At 41.7% G+C, this 13,032-nt stretch overlaps 1 non-coding gene across 1 annotated transcript; it reads left to right on the top strand.

The window, feature by feature from the left end:
- The first annotated feature begins 3,259 nt into the window (after positions 1 to 3,259).
- Positions 3,260 to 3,426, top strand: LOC125933586 (U1 spliceosomal RNA). The gene has a single exon (XR_007461014.1). It is a non-coding gene; the product is annotated as a U1 spliceosomal RNA (small nuclear RNA).
- The last annotated feature ends 9,606 nt before the right edge of the window (positions 3,427 to 13,032 follow it).

Raw genomic sequence — 13,032 nt, 5'->3', positions numbered from 1 at the left:
TGTCTCTCTCTGTCTCTTAAAAATGAATAAATGTTAAAAAAATTTAAAAAAAGACATGATTAAAACTTAAGCAATTTTAAGGTCAGGGGAAGAAGGATACATTTTATTTATTTTTATTATTTTTAAGTTTTTATTTATTTATTTTGAGAGAGAGAGTGCAAACCAATGGTAGAGGGGCAGAGAGAGAAAGAGAATCCCAAATAGGCTCCATGCTATCAGTATAAGCCCAATGCAGGGCTTGAACTCAGGAACCGTGAGATCATGACCTGAGCCAAAGTCAAGAGTCAGATGCTTAATCGACTAAGCCACACAGATGCCCTAAAAGCTACATGTTATTGAGTACCTACTATCTATTAGGTACTTTACTAGGATCTTTATATGCATATTCTAATTTAATTGTTCCCTCAAACCACACATTATTTGCTATTATATTTTCCCATAAAACAGTAAAAGCTCAGGAAAATTAATTAACTTGCCCAAATTCATCATATTTTGATGCTAAAGAACCCAAATTCTGGAGTTAGACTATATGGGTTCAAATTCTAGCTCTGTCTCTTACTCTGTGAACTTGGAAAGTTACTTACCTTTCCTATATCTTAGTTTTCTCACCCATAAATTGAGAATAATAATATTATCTATATAATATGGTTGTTGTGAGAATTAGATGAGTTCAGTGTACTTGACAAATATAACGTGTTCTATAAATATTAACTAATATAATATTTTCAATATTAGCTGCTTTGACAGTCAATTTCAGGCGTTACCTTGGCAAGGCCATGGTGCCCATTTGCTTCACCAAACATAAATAAGACTAGAGGGGTGGCTGGTTGGCTCAGTCAGTTAAATATCTGACTGTGTCCCAGGTCATGATCTCATGGTTTGTGAGTTCGAGCCCCACATTGGACTCTGTGCTGACAGCTCAGAGCCTGGAGCCTGCTTCAGATTCTGTGTCTCCCTCTCTCTTTGCCCCTCCCCTGCTCTCTCTCTCTCTCTCTTTCTCTCTCTCTCAAAAATAAATAAACATTGAAAAAATACATCAGACTAGATGTTGCCGCCTTGGTATTTTTAAGATGTAATTAACATCTAAGTCAGTAGACTTTCAGGAATGCAGATTACTTTCCATAATGTGGGTGGGTATCATCCAATCAGTTGAAGGCCTTAATAAGAAATATTGAGTTTTCATGAAGGCAAAGAAATTCAGGCTCAAGACTAACATACAAACCCATTTGAGTTACTAGCCTGCCTGGCTTACTCCATGGATTTTGGACTTACCAGTCCCTATAATAGAGACTATCTTCTTGGTTTGGTTTCTCTGGAGACCTTGATGAATACAGCCATACAGCCTGAATGTGAATCCCACTCTGATTGCCAAAGCTGGTTTAAAGTTTCAATGGACTTTCCTATAGTTATACTTGAAGCTGTTCAATTTGTGCTGCTCTCCCTAACCAATCTGGTTTTCAAAAAACAAACAAAAGATTTTGATAAGTTTTTCCTGAAAAAGGCAGTGGCAATCATGTCGAAAGAGACCTAACTACAGGTCTTTTCTCTTCATAGTCCAGAACGTTCCTTCCCCGAGGGCTTTGTCACGGTGAATGGGGGCACATGTGACAAGTCGTATTTCTTTCATAATAGAGAGAAAACTTTAAAATGAGATTCTAGACTTTCATTAGTTTTTGTGCTGCCCTAATTTCTTTTTCTCCTTTGCTTTCACACCAGCTGCAGACTTTAATTAAACTGTGGCAAGTCTCCTAAACTTGGCGTGCTTTTCCAGAGAAAACAAGGGCACCTCCTCCCAGGGCAGATCTTTCCCTGAGCCTTCCAGCTTGCATTTATTTTCTCAACTGTCTGGATTCGTGGCTAGAAACCTTATGCGACCTCACATCTCATTTCTTCCTCCCTTTGCTCTCTTCCATTTAGTGGATTTTGCTAGAAGTTCCTGAGCTGTGTATTACTGCCATGACTGACTCAAAGTAGTATTTCATTGCTGTAATTATGGTAAATTACTACACCGGTTTATCATTTTGGTTCTTTATTTTAAAGCACCATTCACAGCCACAGGATAAAACCATCATATCTGTATTTATGGATTAAATTAATGCATCCCTTTATTATGGACAATGATAAAATGAAAGGTGAAAAGGAAGCATAATCTTATTAGGCTGTAGACAATGACAAATATGTGAGAGACCATCTCAGAATGCTCCTGGAACCCAGTGGCTGGGTACGTGGGGCTCTCTTTTCCACACCTGTTCTGTGATCATCAAACTGTGTAGCATAGGAAGCTGAAACTGACAGGAAGCTCAGCACTGCTTATGTGGTAAGGTTATTTAAATAAACCAGTATATTTTTTACTTTAAAAGGCCATTTTCTTTTTTAGAGAGAAAGAACAAGCAGGGGAAAGGGGCAGAGGGAGAGAGAGAGACAGTCCCAAGTAGGCTCCGTGCTCAGTGTGGAGCCCGACACAGGGCTTGATCTCATGACCCTGGGATCATGACCTGAGCCAAAATTAAGAATTGGGCACTCAACACACTGAGCCACCCAGGCGCCCCTAAGAGACCATACTTTTCTGCAAAGCTTATTTTGCAATCTGCCTCACTGGACAAACTCCTCTCTTCCACCTTTAAATAATAGCAGACAGTTTATAGGAAAATTCTACAAAATAATGATGTAAAGATACTATCAACTGAATAAATGAGGAGGTTCAGTGTCTGCACAAATGGAAGGGGGAAGGAATCTAGAAGCAAAGACTGGGAAGAAAGACATGTATGTGCCCTGTGCTCAAGAGTGGTAATCCAGGGAACTGGGGCACAGGACACTACAAAATGGGAAGAAAAGGTTTTCACACCCAAACAGGTGAGATCAGAAGGTCCAGGAGAGCAAGAAGTGAAATAAACCTGAAACCAGTCTTGTTCTAACACCTAACCAGGATTTGCCTACATTAAAGGGCATCTTTTACCAGACAATAATCTCAAGTGGTCGGGCATCAGCCTATCCATCTTGGTTAGACACTGGATATAAGTAATTTAATTAATAGTGCCCAAGATTCTACCATGCGTCTGGCTCTCAACTAGGCACCAGAATGGAGATATGAACAAGAGAGATACAAAGATTGTATACATGATGCTAACAGTTTAATTAGAAAGAGACACATCAACAATCTTTAAAGAGCTGATTATATTTAGAATTGTTAGAAGTGCTATTTACCAAAAAAAGCACATGTGAGCACACACACACACACACACACACACACACACAGGATATACTCACCTGACAGGGGAGATGCCATGATCACAAAGGTGGTTTTCCCAGGGCAAGTCTTATACACTGCACTCCCAATGTGCTGAGCCCTGTGATTTCCCCAAATGTGGGAAACGCGACTGTATAATTTGGAGGTGGGGTGGAGGTGGGACTGAGTTCCTGCTTTCTCATGTTTTGTTCTGGCCAGAGAAAGAGAGCTTCCTTTTCTGCTTTGGTGTGGGTTTTCTTTTTAAGCCTAAGCCCTTTTTGGCTCATTTTTGAAGGAAACAAATTTGTTTCAGAAGATGAAAAACAAAAACAAAATCGAACACAAGATTTTATGAAAACACATCACATGGGATGCCTAAGTGGCTCAGTTGGTTCAGTGTCTGATTCTTGATTTTGGTTCAGGCCATGATCACAGGTTCGAGCCCTGCACGGGGCTCCACAGCACAGAGCCTGCTTGGGATTCTCTCTCTTCCTCTCTCTCTGCCCCTTCCCTGTTCATGGGTGCTTTCTCCCTCCCCCATCTCAAAATAAATAGATAAAACTTCAAAAAAAATGAAGAAAGCACATCATAGATGGGGGTTGTTTTGGCTGGTCAAAAATCTCAAAGAAAACCCTCCTAAGTGAATTTTCAAACTTACAAATGAGTAAGGCTTTGCACAGTCTGTTCCCTCTGCCTGGAACTCCTCTTTTCCCTGAAGACAGCCAAGGACCTAAGGTGAGAGCAAGCCTGATAAAAGTGAATGGCAGTGAGCCTGAGGATAGTGACGGAGGAGGAAGGGGCCTCAGGTAAGGGGTCAGGCGGCCCTTAGAAGAGTGTGACAAGGATTCACTGACCACATGAAGTTTGGACTTGATTTTCAGAACAGAGAAGCAACTTAAACATTTTAAGGTGAATCACATGCTTGAATTTGCAATGTAAAAAGATGCCCTCTTTGGAGAATGGTGCCTGGTAAAAGAGCAGGTTTGGGACAATTTGAAGATCATCTCAGCAACTACTCTGCATCAAGAGCCTGTTATATGACAGGCAGTGCATTCTGTGTATATTAACTCTCTTAACCTTTGTCTCCATTCTGTGTGGAGAGATTCAGGGTTGGGTTCATGGGCATGCTGCAAAGGGCCCCCCACTTAGCTCAGTCAGAAAAGTGCCTGACACCCAGAAGGGCTCTGTACTGGGGGTTTAAGGCTCTGTGGTGTCTGACTTGAAATTCCTAGTAATTTGTTCATGGATTATCTAATTTAAAATTTAATGTTATTTATTTTTGAGAGAGAGACAGAGAGAGAGAGAGAGAGCATGACCAGGGGAGGGTCAGAGAGAGAGGGAGACACAGAATCCAAAGCAGGCTCCAGGCTCTGAGCTGTCAGCACAGAGCCCGACATGGGGCTTGAACCCACGAACTATGAGATCATGACCTGAGCTGAAATCGGATGCTTAAACGACTGAGCCACCCAGGCACCCCAAGTCATGGACTGTATTTTGTAAGAGGAGTTCAATGGGAAAATGGAGCATGCACAGGGGCTAAGAGCCTCAGCTCACACAAGGTCCTGCTACCCCCAGGCTGTCTGCCTCGCTGGGTTGGGTTGTCAATACCTTCTCCCAGCACCCTGGGCCCCACCAGACCTCCCCCACTTTCTCCTGGCCCCATGACCACTGACACTCTCCCACCGGGCAGTGACCAAGAAGTATAGGCCTGGAAAGACTTGCACCCCCCCATCATCCTTTGTCCTAAGCAGAGGCTATCCCTCCTCTGGAGCGTCAGATGGAGCTCAGGCACTTGGTGGCCACTGTCCCTGCTCACTGCCTGGGGCTGGCAGTACCACAGGGTGTTTGGTAGGCAACCTGTCAAAGACAATCTTCTCACCTACCCCAATCCAAGTACCCAGACATAACTGAGATTTAGAACTCCCTCTATGTCTGTTTATGAAATTCTGACATATAGACAGATAAATAGATAGATAATAGATAATAGATAGATAGATGAGTTCTAAATCTCAACTATGTCTCATAAGAAAATTATGGGAGCCAATTCACATGTGAACGACCTTGGGGATCTTTCAAATGGGGATAATCATATTAATAATAAGCATATTGAACACTTTATATGACTGACCTAAATCTAAGCTCATTGCATGCATTATTTCTATTTACTTTTATAACTAACCTTAAAATCTGTTACCTCCATTTGGCAGATAAAGGACCAAGTCCTAGATAGTTAAGTAACTTGCCTGAGAAAACACAGCTTCATTTGCAGAAATAAGATTTAACACCAATCTAGCTAAATTCCAGGCCACATCTCATAACCAGCTTGGGTACCAGTTCTAATCGGTCCAGCCTGCCCTTTTAACCAGTCAGGAAGACCAGAGGCAGAGAGCCTAGAAATTTTCCTACAGGTCTTACAGGGTAATAATTGGACAATCAATACTAGAACACTGTCTTCTTCTTAATGCAAAACCCTTTGCTTTATAAATGATAACATCCCCAAGCCCTGCAGAGCCATTAACCTCAGCTTTACCTGAGAGCGTTTCTGCTAACAGGCGTTAAGGACCTACTTTGTCTGTGTCCACAGCTAGCAGAGGAGTGAGATGGAGCCCCTCTTCACTAGTTCACCTTGGGAGGAACAAGAATGAGAGCCGGAGTTAAACTAGCCAATGTGTGGCACTTCCCCGAGTGCTCTGGGTCCAGAGCAGATCCCCTGATGAGTGGGACAACTGGGCTCGCCAGTATACTCCAGCACTGCCCTAGCCCAGAAACTGATGGTTTTGCTTTTGTCTTTTCTCTCTTGATATGGATGAGTGTGATATAGCTTTCCTTTCAAGGGCCATGTTGAGCTGACTACACTGACAAGGAGTCTTGAACTCCCATGTCCTCATGTTGACCCTGCCTCCATGTAAACAAGCAAGAATAAACACAAAGCAAGCAAACACACAAACAAACACAAAGGGTATAGATCGGTGCTTGTGGACCTGTAATAACTTCCAAAAAATCTTCATGGATAAACTAACTCAACTAGTAATAATCATTCATTCGTACATTCATTGATTTTTTAAAAATATGTATTTATTGCCTTTCTACTAGGTACCACACCTTGTTCTGGGTGCTGAGGATTATAGCAGGGAACAGAACAGAAAATGGAATGCTCTCCTGGATCTGATATTCTGGGTAAGAGGCGACATGATAATTAAATATATAATACGTTGAATGGTGATCAATGCTATGGAGAAAAGTAAGCAGGTAAGTACAGAAAGGAATGCTGGGGAGCATGGCAAAGTGCTATTTGTATTTATCTATCTACCTATCTATTTATTTATTTTAGAGAGAGATAAAGAACAGGAGAGAGGGGCAGAAGGAGATAGAATCTTCACCGAGCACGGAGCCTGACACAGGGCTCAATCCCATGACCCTGGGATCATTACCTGAGCCAAACTCAAGTGTGGACCACTCAAACGACTGAGCCACCCGGTACCCCTAGTGTTATTCTAATGGGGAATCAGAGAAAGCTTATCTCTGTTGTATTTGGGCAGAAACCTGAAAGCAGTGAGGGCTAAGCTACATACTGACCCAAGGGAAAACAATTCCAAAAAGCATTCCAGCAAGTGCACAAGCTCTGGGGTAAAAGCTCACTTATCATGTGCAGGGAAGCCTAAGGAAGCCAGGGTGACTGGTGCAGAGTGAGCAAGTGCAGGAAGAATAAGACCACAGAGGTGATGGTAGAAGGGCAGGGACATCACCTAAAGCTTTATAGGCCAAGGCAAAGTCTTTGCCTGTATCTTTTTTTTTTAATTTTTAACGTTTATTCATTTTTTGAGAGACAGAGAGACAGCATGAGCGGGAGAGGGGCAGAGATAGAGGGAGACACAGGACCTGAAGCAGGCTCCATGGTCTGAGCTGTCAGCAAAGAGCCAGACCTGGGGCTCAAACCCACCAACTGCGAGATCATACCTGAGCCAGTCGGACGCTTAACCAACCAAGCCACCCAGGCGCCCCTGCCTGTGTCTTTGAGATGGGAAACCACCAGAGGGTTTTGAACACAATGGTCATGTGATCTGAATAGACTCACTCTGGCCACCATGTTGCCAGGGTGGGAATGGTGAAGACAGAAACAGGGTAGCCAGTTGAGAAATGATGGTGATGATCCACGTGAGAGCTGATGGCCCCAGTGGTACTGATAGGAGACTTGAAAAGGAGGTATGTTCAGGGTCTGTTTGAAGATAGAGCCCATAGAATTTTCTCTGAGGGTTGGCTGTGAGGAGTAGGAGGAAAAAGATGATTTCCTGAGTTTGGGCCTGAGCCATCAGCAGTGATGGGGAATAGGATGTGAGAGCTGTGTCGGACGTGTTCAGTGTGAAGTGCCTATTAGAGATCAAAAGGAGATGTTGAGTAGACAAGGTTATTTATAGTCTGCGGTTCAGGAGGGATGTCCTGGCTAGGAATAAAAATTTGTAGTTTTTAGCATATCGATTGTATTTAAAGCTTTACCACTGAATAAAACCACACAGGAAAAAATGTACTCAGAAAAAAAAACCCATAATTAAAATGTGAATAACATGCTATATATATATATATATATATATATATATATTATACATTAGGATATATATTACAGGTATAATGTATATAATAGTTTATGAATCTTATAATAACTGCAAGATAGGAAGTATTCATCTCATTTCACAAATGGGAAGTGCAGGAAGGTTAAATGGCTTACCTGAATTAATTCAAGGAGCAAATGACAAAGTGGGGCTCTGATTCAGGACACCACACTCCCTGAGTACAACTGCCTTGATTACCGTATGCTCTGGACACCGCAGTTTTTCCTAAGTGTAAGTTCTTTTCTTGCCTGAGGTTGGGATCTGTCTTAGGCACCAATCGCCAAGTGCAAAGCATCTGAGAGAGGGTGCTGAGGATAGTGATCATTGTTTTAACATCCTTGACCCTCTTTACAGGCACAATCTCCCTCACATTCAGCCTCCCACCTCGCCAAGTATCCAGGAGGGATCTCAAGAAAGGAGGCCACCGGAATTAAATGATTTTGTTGCAGAAGAAAAGGACCACAGAGTTTTATGCACCTCCCAAACCTGAGTGTTCCTGAAGTTTATAGCTGATGCAGAAAGGACAGGCTTGCCCTAGAGGCTGCTGTGAGCACAGGGAAGCAGGGCTGGTAGGAGAATGCACCTGACTCCCTGGGGGCTATGCCCGGGTGCAGCAGGGTGGCCACCAGCCCGCCCTCTCCAGGGGCGGCTCCCTCTGCTTCCTAACCTGGACAGCCTTATGGGATTCTTGTGTTTGGCTAATTGTAACTGCCTCTGTCTCGTTCCTGAATGCACCAGTTTTTACAGTGTTCACAGCTGTTAATTAATGTAGAGCTCTCTTCCTGAACAGCCGCTGGCGTCTTTAGTGAAGTTATGGATTTTCTTTCTCAATTGCTCTAGAGTCACCCCGAGGCTATTAATTTGGGCTATTAGCCGTGGGTGATTTCAAAATCCATATTGATAATGCTGGGGCTGTGGTGGCTGCCTGCTACATGGGCTGTAAGTAAACAAGCAGTAGCCTCCTCAGTTATTTCTGCAGCAGCCAGAGTTTTCTGGGATTCTTTCTGGGAGCTAAGCTGGTCAGGTCACTGCAGTAAGAATCCTGTGCCGTGGATGACTCAGAGACAATAGCTGGCTTTCATAATATTAAAAAATGTATCAATAGTCATAATGACAATAACAATACGTTAATATAATAAAGCAATAATACTATATGGCTAGTAATATTAATTTGCATTGACTAATAATTTATTATTTATATCAATAATTTTAAGAAACAAAGATGACAGCTGTTACCATGATAATTCGCTTATTGAGTAACTGTTACTTGCAAGGGATTGCACGAAGCAATATTTTTTTTCATCAAATCTTCCTACTTCCTCTTTAAGAGTTTATTAGTACCACCATTCTGCAGATGAGAAATCTGAAGTTAGAAAGTTTATGCAAATTGTCCCAACCCACAGTGAGTGGCCAGAGCTCAGAGTCCCAAGTACTCTTGGGTTTAAACATTAGTCCTGCAGACTGGCCACTCCCCAAGTACTTGAAGGCACTTGTAAACACACAGATTACCATACTCCTCTCTAGCCTCATTCGGTCAGGACCTCTGTGGCACACCCCCAAAGCTACAGTAGTAACAGGGTCTGCAAACAATAATCACACATGCCCATCTGGTAACCTCTGTTTAATGACTTTCGGCCAACACATTATATAAGTGTGGGCTCTTGACCCTGACTGCTTGACTATGAATCCCAAATATACCACTTATTTGGTGTACATCATTGACAAAGTTACTTAATCTGAACTGTGCCTCAGTTTCTTCATTTTTAAATGTTCATTTTTGAGAGAGAGAGAGAGAGCAAGCACACAAGCCAGGGAGGGGCAGAGAGACAGATGGAGACACAGAATCCAAAGCAGGTTCCAGGCTCTGAGCTGTCAGCACAGAGCCTAATGTGGGGCTTGAACTCACAAACTGACAGATCATGACCTGAGTCAAAGTCAGATACTTAACTGACTGAGACACCCTGGCGCCCCCCCTTTTTTTTGTTTGCTTGTTTCTTTTTTAGTTTCTTTATTTTTTAAAGGAAAGATAATAATAGTACATACTTAACATATTTTTCAATACCCATGTTTTGAACATGTACTGTGTATCAGGCTGAATGTGGTCGGGAGGAGGTGAATTAACACATATGGTTTTCTGTCAGTGCCAGACACACAGTGAGTGTTTTTTATCATCAATACACCAGTCTAGTATTGTGGATCAGAGGCCACAGCTGCCTATGCGCTCAAAGCAAATGCCCTTGTGCTTTTAATTCTTGAAGATAAAACTAGAGTTTAAGTGTGGGCAGACTAGATGCTTCTCACATTGAAAACCGAGAAGGATTTGCAATCCAGGGACCTGAGTCAGAACTTTATTCTGCCTCTTTCTATCCTGTGACTATAATAAAGTCAGTCAAAGAATGCTTTTTAACTCAGCTGTAAATGGGTTAATAGCACTTACTATGTGCTACTGTGAAAAGACAAACATCAAAGTGCCTATCCTGATTTTGATAGTGGCAAAAGGTGGCGCATGAACAATTGTTGACTTCCAGAAGCACTGTTAAGGGCTCTGCCTATGGTAAACCTGAGCTCCCCACCATGCAAGCTTGCTCCCCTGCCTTTGGAATCCAGCAGGAAGAATTTATTATTTGGGGTTAAGGTGTTATTTCAGGTTAGACTGTAAATAAAGCATATATTTTGCACGAGAGGGCCTCCCAACTGAGATGAGCCAATAATCAGACATGGATTGCTGGAAGGATCAGACATAGATTCCACCTGATCTAGTTAACTAACATTACAGAGGAATATCAGTGTAGACAGCATGCACAGCAGAATGAGCATAAACATGCTCCAGTGGGGGTCACTTAGCACATAAACCTGCTGAAAGTTTTTTTTATAGTTTTATAGTTTGTTTGTTTGTTTTTTTTTTTCAGAGAGAGAGAGAGAGAGAGCATGAGTGGGAAAGAGAGGGAGGGGGATAGAGGATCTGAAGCAGGCTCTGTGCTGATAGCAGCAAGCCTAATGTGGGACTCGAACCCATGAATCTGGGGCTTGAGCCCATAAACCATGACCTGAGCTGAAGTTGGAAGCTCAACTGACTGAGCCACCCAGGCTCCCCCTGCTGAAAGTTTTTACAGCAGTGAGTAAAATGTCCCACTTTTTCCCTCCTTTGCTTCTTGAAATTATCATTTGTATGGTTTTTGTTTGGTGGTATCTTCAAAAGAGTCTACATTTTAAGTGTTTGTGTTTTCCTTTTGGTTTTTGTTTTCAAGCTGGGCATGGCTGGTGTGGTGTTGACAAGTGAGACTATAAAATCTAAAAGGAGGAAGTCAAAACCACCTCTAAACTCTCCACACACAGATATCAGACTGTTTTCTTCTGATTATTTTCTATGATTGTATTATCTTTGTAATGCCAAGGTCTCTCTGATGTATAATGTTGCTTTCTTCTTTTTTCACATATTTGTATCATAAGCTTTCCTCATCTTTGCAAATTATTTAAACACATCATTTTATTGACAGCCACAGGGTAGATGTGTCATAATTGACTCAAACAACCTACTGTTGTTTGACGTTTCAGTGGTTTCAAATTTATATTCTTTGTAAAAATGGTTGCGTTCAACATGATAATGTGTAAATCTTTGTCCTCATCTGCATTTCTAAATATAATATTTACTTAGGAAAGCTTTCTTAAAATAGGGCTCTAAGGTCCCTTTGTTTAAGGCTACTGATACCCAAACCTACTTTCCAAGAAGATGGTACCAATCTCTGCTCCCACCAGCATTGTATTAAAGTGCCCAATTAATAAAACTTTCCAGGAAACAATCTTTTTACAAATGGCAAAACGGTTGAGAGTATCATAAGACTCGAACTGGCAAAAATGAAGTTAACCCAGCTTTACTATATATTTATTAGCTGATTATTAACCACATGCATTAACCAGTCTAATTCTAATCCTGCCCACAAGATTTGGGACAGAAATAAATGACTGAGAATCAGACTGGAATAATGTAAGTTTACCTATTAGGAGAATATCCAATCAACCTGATTGTGTGTGTGTGTGTGTGTGTGTGTGTGTGTGTGTGTATAATTCTCTGCTTCTCTCCCCACACTCTATTCTATTCACTTATTCCACAATTATTTATTGAGAACCTACCAGATCACCTTTTGATTCATTAAGTACTTTCTGGAATCTTATTATGATACCAACCAGATTTTAAGGCATCATAGGAGCAAATAAGGCAAATATGTCCTCGAGGAGCTTCCATCTAATTGAACAAATAATTACAAGTCTGATACATCTTAGGTGAGATAAAGACAGAATGCCAATTCTCTCTGGGATATGAAGGATGATTAGTGATGGGTTAGCTGCAATGTAGATAGGAAGAAGGAACAGTACATACAAAGAACTTGAAAAGGGAAAGCAGGTGACCTACTTGAGGAAAAGAGAGAGTCCTGGTGTGGCTACAGCACTGGGAGAAGGGATGACGCAGAGTGCCAGGTTTGGATGAAGAGGACATTGGCATAGGTCACACTTTGCAGGCCATTTAAAACTCAACATTTGGCTCAAACACAAACACGATGGGACGCTTGAAGTATTTTAAGAAGAATGAAATGATCAGATTTGAATTTCAAAAGACAGCTCCAGCTTCTGTTTAGAGAATAAGTCGAAGACAGAAGACTGCAGAGATAGTGGTCCTCTACCAGGTTCATGCAATCCAGGAGAGAGGTGGTGATGGTTTGGACCCAGGAGGCGACAGCGATGATGGAGACAGATGGGTGATCTCAGTATTAATAATCGTGGTGGCAAAGCTCTTTGCTATTAAATCCATTACACAGCTGCTGAAAAATCTTCCTTCTTGTCCCTTCTTCCTTGCTCAGTGAGGATAAAGGATTGCTGATCACCATTCATTCTGTAAGATCTTTTTTCCACATAAGATCTATATTATAAAATTTCTCTTGCTCTTTCTTTTCCTCAGGTCACATAATTGCATTTCCTTTTATCTTCACTCCCAGGGTATACCAATTCTAATGCTTTAAACTGTTGGGTTTTTTTTAATTCCTTTAGGGGATGGTGGAGGGAAAGCCTCAAGCTTTAAAAGGTGCACGTGAATTTGTTATTTTCCTATTATGCAAGACACTTGCACGCTATTTTCCCTGGTTATCGTAGAAACACTGTGTATGTTTACTAACCTAGTCATGAAATACTAGAATTTTATAGTTT

This window comes from Panthera uncia, chromosome D2 (assembly GCF_023721935.1).
Source record: "Panthera uncia isolate 11264 chromosome D2, Puncia_PCG_1.0, whole genome shotgun sequence".
Lineage (NCBI taxonomy): Eukaryota > Metazoa > Chordata > Mammalia > Carnivora > Felidae > Panthera > Panthera uncia.
The sequence above is the reverse complement of the archived record's forward strand: the minus strand, read 5'-3'. Positions and strand labels throughout refer to the sequence as shown.